This window comes from Cydia fagiglandana, chromosome 8 (assembly GCF_963556715.1).
Source record: "Cydia fagiglandana chromosome 8, ilCydFagi1.1, whole genome shotgun sequence".
Lineage (NCBI taxonomy): Eukaryota > Metazoa > Arthropoda > Insecta > Lepidoptera > Tortricidae > Cydia > Cydia fagiglandana.
The window spans coordinates 20,501,846-20,513,294 of record NC_085939.1 but is presented as its reverse complement, the minus strand read 5'-3'; the positions used below and the strand labels follow the sequence as shown (position 1 = coordinate 20,513,294).

At 37.5% G+C, this 11,449-nt stretch overlaps 1 long non-coding RNA gene across 1 annotated transcript; it reads right to left on the bottom strand.

Annotated features, from left to right (window-relative positions):
• Positions 1-505: 505 nt before the first annotated feature.
• On the bottom strand, positions 506-4,482 carry LOC134667082 (uncharacterized). The gene is made up of 3 exons (XR_010098605.1): positions 4,285-4,482; positions 1,020-4,196; positions 506-931 (listed from the first exon to the last, which is right to left on the bottom strand). It is a non-coding gene; the product is annotated as an uncharacterized LOC134667082 (long non-coding RNA).
• Positions 4,483-11,449: the final 6,967 nt, after the last annotated feature.

Sequence of the window (11,449 nt, the reverse complement as noted above, 5' to 3'; positions counted from 1 at the left end):
ATAAAACTAAAATATACCTTCTTGATTCGTATGACTTATTGACATAATTTAAAAAAAGCCATAACGAGTGAGTCAAAGCTTTTTTTTTTACAATCAATAACTATCACGGGAACAATAGAGGCATTTGTCCTTTAATTCATGCAGGAAATAAGATCTTCTTCGAGTAAGTGTGTTGAAAATTTATACCACCCCACTTTTTCCGTCGTCCGTAAAAAAATGTAAAATCCTTAATCTTAATTTCAATTTATAACACCACCTGTTCTGTCTCACGATTTGTCAAATTTCGTTAAAAAACTCCGACACTTTGATTAAATTTCGGGAGACCGATACGGCCCTGGAAATTCTCAATTTGATTTGATATTAAGAGTATGGGGAGAATGGGGATAGCGGGACGACCTAGACACCTTCCCCAGTAACTGGCCAGAGCAGGCGCTATGTCGGGAGTCGTGGAAGATAAGGGGAGAAGCCTTTGCCCAGCAGTGGAACACCATTATAGGCTAGCAAAAAAAAAAGAGTATTGAGAGTATGTAACAGTTGAAATCAGCTCCACTGGTACTTCACCGGGTCGCAACAACGTAGGCATGAAACTGTTAATATTTAACCTCAGGGCGCCTTTACTGGGTTGTAATGTAAATGAAAAGAAGTAGAAATTCTGGAGAAAGTCTTTATTCACACTGGGTCACACAGCTACACTTTTATTGTCCACTGACGTTGAGTTAAAGTTCAAATTAAGTTTTTAACTAACCTGGATTGTTCCTAAAGCACTTGCGAACACTCTTTATTTATTACACATACGGAATCCACTACGCAGACGCCGATGCCTCCAGGAAGCAGGTCCAGGGTTAAGTGGTGACGTGGATGACCAGCTCGGACACCAGATGCCGGCCGGAGCTCATCCCTCGAAATCGTTGTCAGGTCAACCTAAGGACCCCTACAACAAGGCAAAACCCAGCTGTAGAACCAAAGAAATCTTGCAAAGCCAACGTGCTAGACATTTGAGGTTATATAACAGTACTTACAGTTTTGGGATTTTAAGTGTTCATGAATGCGACGACTTCTCCAGTTTTATTTTATATTTAACATGATTAACGTAGAGATGACTTTAGTTGCCAGAATTGTGGCCTATAGCTATCTTTTAACTTCATTTTGGAATTTTATAATTCAGCACTCTTCTGGTCACCTCGCCGTTCGTATCGAAAAAGGCAGCATCCTCTGTGATGCGCCCCTATCACGGTTGCGGATTACATCTGAACTAATTACTTATCTAATTCGCTAAATTCGCTTGCGCACGAGTTGGGTTCATAGGTGAGCCTAACCGTTTTGTGAAGCACACAGAGAGGGCGTTGTTATCAATAACTAAATTTCTTTATATTTATTTAATTTATGTATTTATCTTAAAGATTGTAATATTTATGTTACACATCCGTTCAACTTGGATTAAAAAGTTTTTCGTAATGAATAAACTTTTTACTTAAATTGTTGTTTATACCTATATATTTATATTTATTTTAGCTATTTTCTATGTATTTATTTATTTCTAACATTACCGCTAAAAGTCTAAACTTATTGTAACCTAATGGCGTGTTCGGCAGACAGTGAACATGCGATACCACCCGCCTGAACGCGATACCTATCACTAATATTTATTTTCGTTATCTAAATATTTAAGAACAGTATTTATTCTAATCTACTAATTTTAATAAATACTTATTTATTTATCTATGACGAGTACCAACCCATTTTGAGTGGTTGGGCTCATAAAACTCTATAGTTGTGTACCTACCAAGGGTTAGGTACAGAAACTACACTCGACGGTCAATATAAGGAAACAAGCCTTACCTTACTTACACATCCTAGCATTGTGTATAAGTATTTACCGAGATTAATTTCTTCGTTAAGTAAAATTGGATCCAATAAATTAAAGTATTAATTAAGGGTAACACGTGTTTTTTAATTAAGTATTAAGTTTTGGTAACCTTATCGGTACCTATTTTTAAGTTAAGAATTATCGTAAAGTACCTACTCACTCCATTTCTGGTACTATTACTTCAAAGGTTCTGCATAAACAAATATGTCTAGTTATATGCACACAGATGTGGCATGTTTACGTCTTAAGCTAACTGAATCAGCTGTAGTCCATAATAACAGATTGCATTCCATTCTTATCTCTGTCACAGCTTACTATTTACCAAAGGGTTCACTAGTGATTAATTTGGAAAACACATTCATACATCATATCTTTCAGTCTGCATCTATTATTATATTCTACTTATGGGATGTCATCTTGTTTCAGAATATCTTTGACGTGATAATCTCCCAGATTTTTACCATCCAGTGTTTTTAAAGTGTAAACTAGTGGTGATAATTTTGCAGTGATCACACATTTTTGAAATTTAGGTGCTAATTTAGCCGTAAAATTTTTTGGTGCACTAGATAAGTAGTGAGTACGTTTGTAAACTATTTGACCTATCTTGTACTCAACATGGCGTTTTCTAAGATTGTAATGCCTAGAGTTTTTGTCATGGGATTCTTGTATATACTTTTGTACTTTTTTAAATATGGTTTCTAATTCCTTTAAGCTTTTACCATACGCATCAGGATCTCCCACTGTAACTTCTGACCTAAGGATGGGCTGTTCATAGTTTAAGTGATGTAAATTACCTTTACTAATGAACTGTCTGCCGTGAACGAGAAAATAAGGTGTGTGTTTTGTGGTTTCGTTTGCTGCGGTATTAAGTGCACATTGTAATTTAGTTATGTTTTCATCCCATCGTCTATGATCGTTACCTACATAACATGCGATACCACATACCACATTCCTTATCGCTCTTTCGGCCGCGTTTACCTGAGCATGGTATCTAGGATTCGCGTATATATTAGGAACTTCGTAACGGTGTAGCAATTGTCTAAATTGAGAACTTACAAATTGTGGGCCATTGTCAAAGTAAATAGTTTTACAAGCACCATGAACTAGAAATATTTTATCTTCTATATACTGAGCTACAGAAACGCCTGTTGCTTTCCTTATAGGATGCAACATGACATACTTGCTAAAGTAGTCGGTACAAACTATTAAGTAGGTATTTCCTTTTTTTGAGGGTGGAAAGGGCCAAGTAAATCTACACATATGGATTCCCAAGGTTTACTGCATTCCTAGCCAACCTATCTATGAGGTAGTTAGCACGTCGTGACAGCTTTACAAGAAGTCTTCGGTCACCTACCTTGCTGGGTTCCGGAAGCTCTGATTCTAAACGCGTGACCTTCTGTGTGCAGAGTTTGAGCTCCGACGCTGCATCTGGCGTTCCAGCCGGTTCACCTTTCATGCTCCCCCTTCTGGCTAGTTTGAAGACTTGGCGGATCTGCTTCCTCAAGGCATCCACGTTCACATCACTATCTGTGGATACACCAAGAACACCAAGTTCATACACCAATTCATCTTTATGCAAACAGTCAATATACTTTTGGATAGACATTTTATATTAAATCTAATACAGTTGTTTCTTAGTCAAAGGTATGTAAGGAAAAGAAAGTTAAGTTGAGATTAAGTATTTAAACAGTTAAAAATGTAGAAAATAATTACCTTATATACCTGAAACTATTATATTGTTACTATACTTATTATACAGCAGTAGTACTTTGTTTCAAATCAAGACGAGTTACAGTTCCTTCCACGTGGCTAACCTCTCACTATTAAATTTAAGCGCGTTATTTTAACACTTGAGTCCAATATTTGTAGTTAATCATTTATCATTACAACACAGTTTTTAAGGCCAAACGGTGGGCAGCCACTTTGTAACAGTTGAAATCAGCTCCACTGGTACTTCACCGGGTCGCAACAACGTAGGCATGAAACTGTTAATATTTAACCTCAGGGCGCCTTTACTGGGTTGTAATGTAAATGAAAAGAAGTAGAAATTCTGGAGAAAGTCTTTATTCACACTGGGTCACACAGCTACACTTTTATTGTCCACTGACGTTGAGTTAAAGTTCAAATTAAGTTTTTAACTAACCTGGATTGTTCCTAAAGCACTTGCGAACACTCTTTATTTATTACACATACGGAATCCACTACGCAGACGCCGATGCCTCCAGGAAGCAGGTCCAGGGTTAAGTGGTGACGTGGATGACCAGCTCGGACACCAGATGCCGGCCGGAGCTCATCCCTCGAAATCGTTGTCAGGTCAACCTAAGGACCCCTACAACAAGGCAAAACCCAGCTGTAGAACCAAAGAAATCTTGCAAAGCCAACGTGCTAGACATTTGAGGTTATATAAAAGTACTTACAGTTTTGGGATTTTAAGTGTTCATGAATGCGACGACTTCTCCAGTTTTATTTTATATTTAACATGATTAACGTAGAGATGACTTTAGTTGCCAGAATTGTGGCCTATAGCTATCTTTTAACTTCATTTTGGAATTTTATAATTCAGCACTCTTCTGGTCACCTCGCCGTTCGTATCGAAAAAGGCAGCATCCTCTGTGATGCGCCCCTATCATGGTTGCGGATTACATCTGAACTAATTACTTATCTAATTCGCTAAATTCGCTTGCGCACGAGTTGGGTTCATAGGTGAGCCTAACCGTTTTGTGAAGCACACAGAGAGGGCGTTGTTATCAATAACTAAATTTCTTTATATTTATTTAATTTATGTATTTATCTTAAAGATTGTAATATTTATGTTACAAGTATAAGAGAGTCGGATGCATGATGACAGATGGGCCAAAATAACCACTAGCTGGCATCCCCAGAGTAGTCGAGGCAGAGGCAGACCGAGGAAGATGGCGGGACGATTTGGATGCATTCCAGCGGGATTGGCGGGATCTTGCTCAGCACAGGGAGGATTGGAAAGGGAGAGGCGAGGCCTTTGCCCAGCAGTGGGACACACACAGAGGCTAATAAAAACAAAGAATCATACGAACTCGACGCCAAAACGGCGCTCCCATACAATTGAAGTTACACTCACATTTTAAAACGACAATGCTTTAACATGAAACTTGGCATGAGCATTTTAACTACGATACGTATATCGTCGGGTGACAAGCAAAAGTCATTAAGTACTATCAAAAAATTAAAGTTAACAATGCACTTTATTACACTTGTAACACGGTTTATTGTCCAATAATTTCAATGGTGTTAGTGACTTTTGCTTGTCACTCGACGATATGTATTTTATTTGTCGTTGCTAAAAAAATATACTTACAAAGACAATATAGCAAGTATGTACAATCTCCAGAACTATGTCGAGGGACAAGGGGCCCAAAACTATCTACGATTGAATCGCAAATGGAATGGATGCTCCTAGTTAGCATTAATTACCCCTTAAATATTAATTGGGGTGTCCGATAAGGGGCTTAAATCGTTTCTTGCTTAATGAATAAAGTAAATGGTTTACTGATATCTTTGTTAAAGTTGACTCACGCTAGACCGGGCCGTGCCGGACCGAGGCGTCCGACATGTCATTTTCTATGACGGCTGATCGGTGACCACGTGGTGCTTTCCATAGAAAACGAAGCTCCGGAAGCTCCGGCCCGGGCCCGGCCCGGTCTAACGTGATCCTTGATGCGTGATTTTAATTGAATAGATGCCCTAGATAGAAAATTTTGATTTACAGGTCAGTTTGAATGTACACTAGTTAATACAAGAATAATAACAGGACGCTTTGATTTCAATGGAGCGCAAACTCGCATGCGATTTTAGTAACATTGCGGACTGTTGGTTACGTACAATTCAACCCGATCAAAAACCCGCAATGTAATGAAACTCGCATGCAAGTTCACCCATCGTCTATATAGGGCTTACGGCTTGTCTAGAGAGTTTGGCGATTAAATAATTCATCATCTAGCTTAGCGTAGCTTCTGTTGAAATGGCGTCCACATTCAACATCAGAATATCCGTTATTAATTAAAAGTTCGTGCCGCTGCAACCAGAGCAATACAATTAGTGCTCCCCCTAATGAGTGCTTTATCTGTGGTCCCAGCTAGGGAGGGGACAAGATTACAGAAAATTATAAAAAAGCTAACCACAAAAACTCAAAAACAATTTTTTCTTGTTCATGTAATTGTAAATTGTAAATAGGTATATAAAAGTGTAAATAACGCCATTATGTTATTAACACCAGTTTTGTAAATCACTGTTAATATAGCTAAGGGAACGCTAGGCTTGCTTCTTTCTTCTTTTTCAACTTTGTATAAAATCTGTAGATATTGTCAACTTAGTGTTACGTTTACTAGGATTAAAGTGGAACGCTTAGGGCAAAGATAATTAGGGCCGGTTTTTGCTCGGCGGACTCTGATAATTATGTAAAAAAAAAACAAAAAAAAAAGTTTTTTTTAAATATTCGGCCGTATTCGAACAATACTTCTACGAGATCACTGCGGTGAGATACCGATCTGTTAGTGTCAGAAGTGACGTTTTTGGTTGAAGAAATGGCCCCAACTAAAGAACTTATTGGGACCGTAATATATAAATAACTACTAGAAACGACCATTAAATTGTTATTGACCAAAAAAAACCTAACTTAACATTGGTTGACTGGTAGAGAATGCCTTAAGGCATTAAGTTCGCCATTTGTACCTTCATGTATTGTGCAATAAAGATTAAAATAAATAAATAAATAACAGTTTATAAAATGCCACTAATTTAATTTATGATCAAAGTGCTTCTCATGATAACTATATTATCAGCCTACCTATATTAAAAAAAAAACCGAAGTGCCAGTCGGACTCGCGCACGAAGGGTCCCGTTCCGTACCATTACGCAAAAAACGGGAAAAAATCACGTTTGTTGTATGCCTGTATGGGAGCCCCACTTAAATTTATTTTAGTCTAGCTATCACGGTTCATGAGATAAGCCTGATGACAGACAGACACACGGACGGACAGTGGAGTCTAATAATAGGGTCCCATTTTTACCCTTTGGGTACGGAACCCTAAAAACAACCTGTATTCTATCATGGGATTCTGTTATGAATTTATGGTTTCCAACAGGATTTCACCGAATGACGGTTTTTCATATAAGTATAATAATAAAGCAAAAAAAAAGCTGACTTTTCGAGCATCTCCTTCGTTTGCGTTAAGTCGCTTTTTGTATAAAAATTCGACGCTTTGGAAATTCAAAATCCCATAAATGACATACGCCCATCACGCTATCAAATGAAAATTATACTAGGGGTTCTGGACAAAATTAAGAACAAAAAACCTGTGGTTTAATTAACTTTTTCATTTTAATTTTTCATTTCTTTTTTCATTAACCCCATCACTAGTCCGCAACAACCTGCTGATTCTTTGTTTAATTCTTGTTTAAACTTTACTTTGTCGGGAATGGCGTTTTTTTTAAAGATTCATAACGAGCTATTTAATATCTCTTTATGACTATTACTGTGGTATTTACATTCCGAAGCGAAATTCGAATATATCAAAATAGGATCTTGATCTCGTTTTTATATAAATTTGAAATTAAGCGATATTATTTTCCGAACAATTGGGTCGTGTAACATTTTTTTGGACGCCCCTCTGTGTGCGTTAGACCGCTTTTGTAAATCAAGCGGTCAGCGGTCAGCCAGTAATTCTCCGCTATGTAATTATGTATGTAAATCAAAATCACTACCAAATCAAGGATTTTTAAATTTGGATGCCACTCCCGATGGTGACATATTCATTTTCTTTATTTTTGCTCAATAAGACATTGCACAATTATCTATTTAATTAAGGCTATTAGTTACAGATTATTTTCATCGTTTGTGGAACTAAATTTCGACCGAGTTACATACAAAAGTGTATATAAATACAAGCCGTTTTTCTATTTCGTCGTCCGGGCCCGGGCCCAGGCCGGTCTAGCGTGGATAATTCAACAAGATGATATAGTAGGGGAGACCGAGGTGAGTTGTGACAGAAGAGAGTTGTGACACTGTCGATTTTTTGAAATCTAATAACTGTTAGTGAGCTCGCAACAGGGTGCGTTTGTTAGCGCGCAACTTGAACTAACAAACTCGCGCTATTGCGACCTAGTTTTTAGTTAATAGATTCCAAAAAATCGACAATGTTACAACTCTCCTCTGTCACAACTCACCTCGGTCTCCCCTAGATCTACGAGTATATTAAATGTCGCTTAGACCAGCCGCTGCACGTTGCCATACTGTATTACGAAATAACAAACGCGCTAGACACCTACTGCAATACGAAACTGCAGGAGGCGTATTCAGATACCAAAAATTGTATACCACATAATTTGTTTCTGAATGAGTACGGCTAAATCCTGATAAAGCAAAGAGTACACTTAAGAAAGCACTGATTAATATGAATTAATATAAGATATAACTAGTATTAACATGTAAGCACTAACTAACTGTAACAAAACAATATAATTTTACATATAATTAAGGCTAAGCTTAGTTAAAATAATCTCCAAATATAGAGATTGTATTGAGACTGATTATAAAACTAACCTATTAAGTGAAAATAAACAGATTTTTTTTTTGTACCACTGGTTTGGCATTGACATAAACGCTATCGTGAACGTATTTTACTTTCTATATATCTCTTTCGCACTAATATGTCAGTACGAGTGAGATGCATAGAAAGTAAATTACGTTCACGATAGCGTTTAATGCCAATGCCAAACTGATGGTAGCCGTAGAGGGTTGGTTTTGCTCACGTCCGAATCATCCTGTATAGACCACAACAAACATAGAATAATATAATAATTATACGACGTGTTAGTCATGTGCTTAACGCATAGACTAGGAATCCTCTAGACCGAGTTTAGAGCAATTATTTCATGCAACCGATGCTGCCAAAAATGCGGGGGTGCGCGGGACGAGGTGAGCGAAGTCCCGTGCCGTGATTGGTCCGTTCAAGCGACGAACGAGTTCACGGACGTCACACAAACACACTTTCGACTCGAACATGGAGTAAAATTACCGTATGCGTGGCAGCGGGGGTAGCGCGACTATACTCAGTCTAGAGGATGTTTTGTTTGTGGCTTAACGACTCGCAGTTCATTTTGCGTCCACCAAAAGTTAGTGTATCATATCTATACGTGGCATTCCACGACGAAAGGTACCTTATGGTGGTCATCCTTACGCCATTATTAGCAGCGACTTAATACTAATGTGTGACCTTAGCGCCGACCGCCATAACGTACCTTTCGTCGTGGAGCGTCACATATCAATATTGGTATTAAAACTCTTGTATTCTGAATGCGCCGTTTGCTACTCGAACCTTGCTCTAAAATTAAATTAACTCCTATCGCACTGGCTATTGTATTTGAACCAATAGTGTTAGAATATCGGTATCCATTACCTACATCGGCATTGCGGTTCAAATCTATCAATTAATGGCAATTTACAGGTATTCGCAATATTCAATACAATAAGAGACAATACAATTAGTTTATTAGGTACCTAAATAATACATTGTAATTTGGGTTTTGAGGTAGTCAGGCTAGGTACTAAAAATTTGTAGGTATATAGTTTCTACTCGCTCGTTATAGTTCGTTTTTTTAGCATTAGAAATAAGGTAAACAATCTTGATGTGTCTTTTAATTGAAAAACACATTTTAAAATTAAGTCACGGCAAATATGTAACAATTATGAATCTAATACGATCATTTTTATATTCTTCTGCTTTCATAAGTAATAGTTACTGATTTTTAAAAAGCGTTTTTCAATTAAAAGACATGTCAAGATCGCTTACCTTCTTTCAAGTTCTTTCTAATGCTAAAAAAAAAACGAACTATAGAATCTCGGTTAGGTTGTTCGGAAGACCGTGGTAGTAAAAGGAAAGAAGATTCAATTTATAATAGAAAAATGTACTGAAATTTCTTTACAAACCGTACCTCTTCAGCTTTTGAGAGGTTTTCAACTTTTCAGGATTTCAGTCCTTGGAAATTGCTAGAAATTGGAACATATTGTAAAGCACCCTTGTTAACTTTGACAAAGGTCTTAGGGCGTTCGAGATTTAAATATCTGTTCTTGATTTGATATTAAATGTAACGTATTCAAACGATACCATAATAAGCTTAATAATGAATGCAAAGTGGTGACATGATGGTAATATACGCGCTTGCAACCCTTCTGGTGTTGCGGGTGTCCATGGGCGGCGGTAATCGCTTACCACCAGGTGATCCGTCTGCTCGTTTGCCTCCTGTTTCATAATAAAAAGTCAATGTGTGAAGTCTTGGTAGCCCAGTTGGCAGAGCGATGATTTAGTGAATTTAGTGATTAAGATTCGCCAGTTCGAGTCTCACCGGAGACGGTTATTTTTTCCGCTTTTCATTAATTTCTAACCTTTGTTGATTTAATATTGTGAAATAGGATTATGAAATAGGAGGCAAAGTAGGTATGAACGCGCGATGATTTAAGTGCAGCATTAAGTAGGTAGGTTATCTATATACATAACTATTGTACAATTGATAGCTGTTGGTTCTCCGAATAATAAATAAATAAATAAATATACTCGTAGTTATTGGCTACTCTAACAATATACTTCTATTAGCTGTTTCTTTCTGTTGGAGTGGCTAAGTACTACGTAGTGGCCACTACAATAACCATAGCCGTCACCCTAAATATCAAATCTAGATCACGTTTTTAACATTATAATCCTCCTATTACGAATACGTAAGATCCAATTTTTAAAAAGGATGAATCGTAGTATAGGTTCAATAGAGTTGAAATATCATGCTCCAGATGTGCTCAGAAACCTTTAAGATTCAGATTTAAATATATATGTCGGAGCCTGACACCAGAAAGACGTATTGCAGCGTTATAGTTCATTATTTTAGACGCCTGTATAAAATCGATTAGCAATGTTGAGCTACGTATTAGTTGGTTGAAATGAAATAAATAAAGTTGCGCAGAGAGTAATGCCGTCTATTGGCGCATTGTTGAAATAAAGTTGCGTAGAGAGTAACGCCATCTATTGGCGTGTTGTTGAACTAAAATAACAGGTAGAAGGCTTTGGAACGTCGAGAGATTTCTCTTGAGTGAGCGTAGGCACGAGTTGGTATTTTTGTCGGTATGTTGCTAGACTGGTCGAGCAGGTTTGCCAACTTGACTTGAGGCGGGAGCAGTGTGGCCCCGCCGCTGGTAGTTCTTTTTGATCGGACCGCGCTAGAGATCGGACGTACTCGTTAGCCAACCTCGTGCCTAACTCGTTACGTTCCTGAAGGTTTATACCTGAAGGATTATTCTGATAGCTTATAGAATATAGCGTTCTTTAGCCATTTAGCTAAGTGTTTTATTTCAAGTGTTATTTTGGTTTCTTATGTTTCATTAGAAGCTTACTTTTGTGAAATAAAGAAAGGATGTGTTATGTGTTGTTTTAACTTGTTTTGAAAAGATTTGTCCCTCTGAGTTTGTTGCCGGTCCCATATAGGGCTAAATCTTCTTAGGTCAGATGTCTAGGTTTGGAGCCGGTATAGTTTGAATTGAATAAAGATTTAAACGCTTTG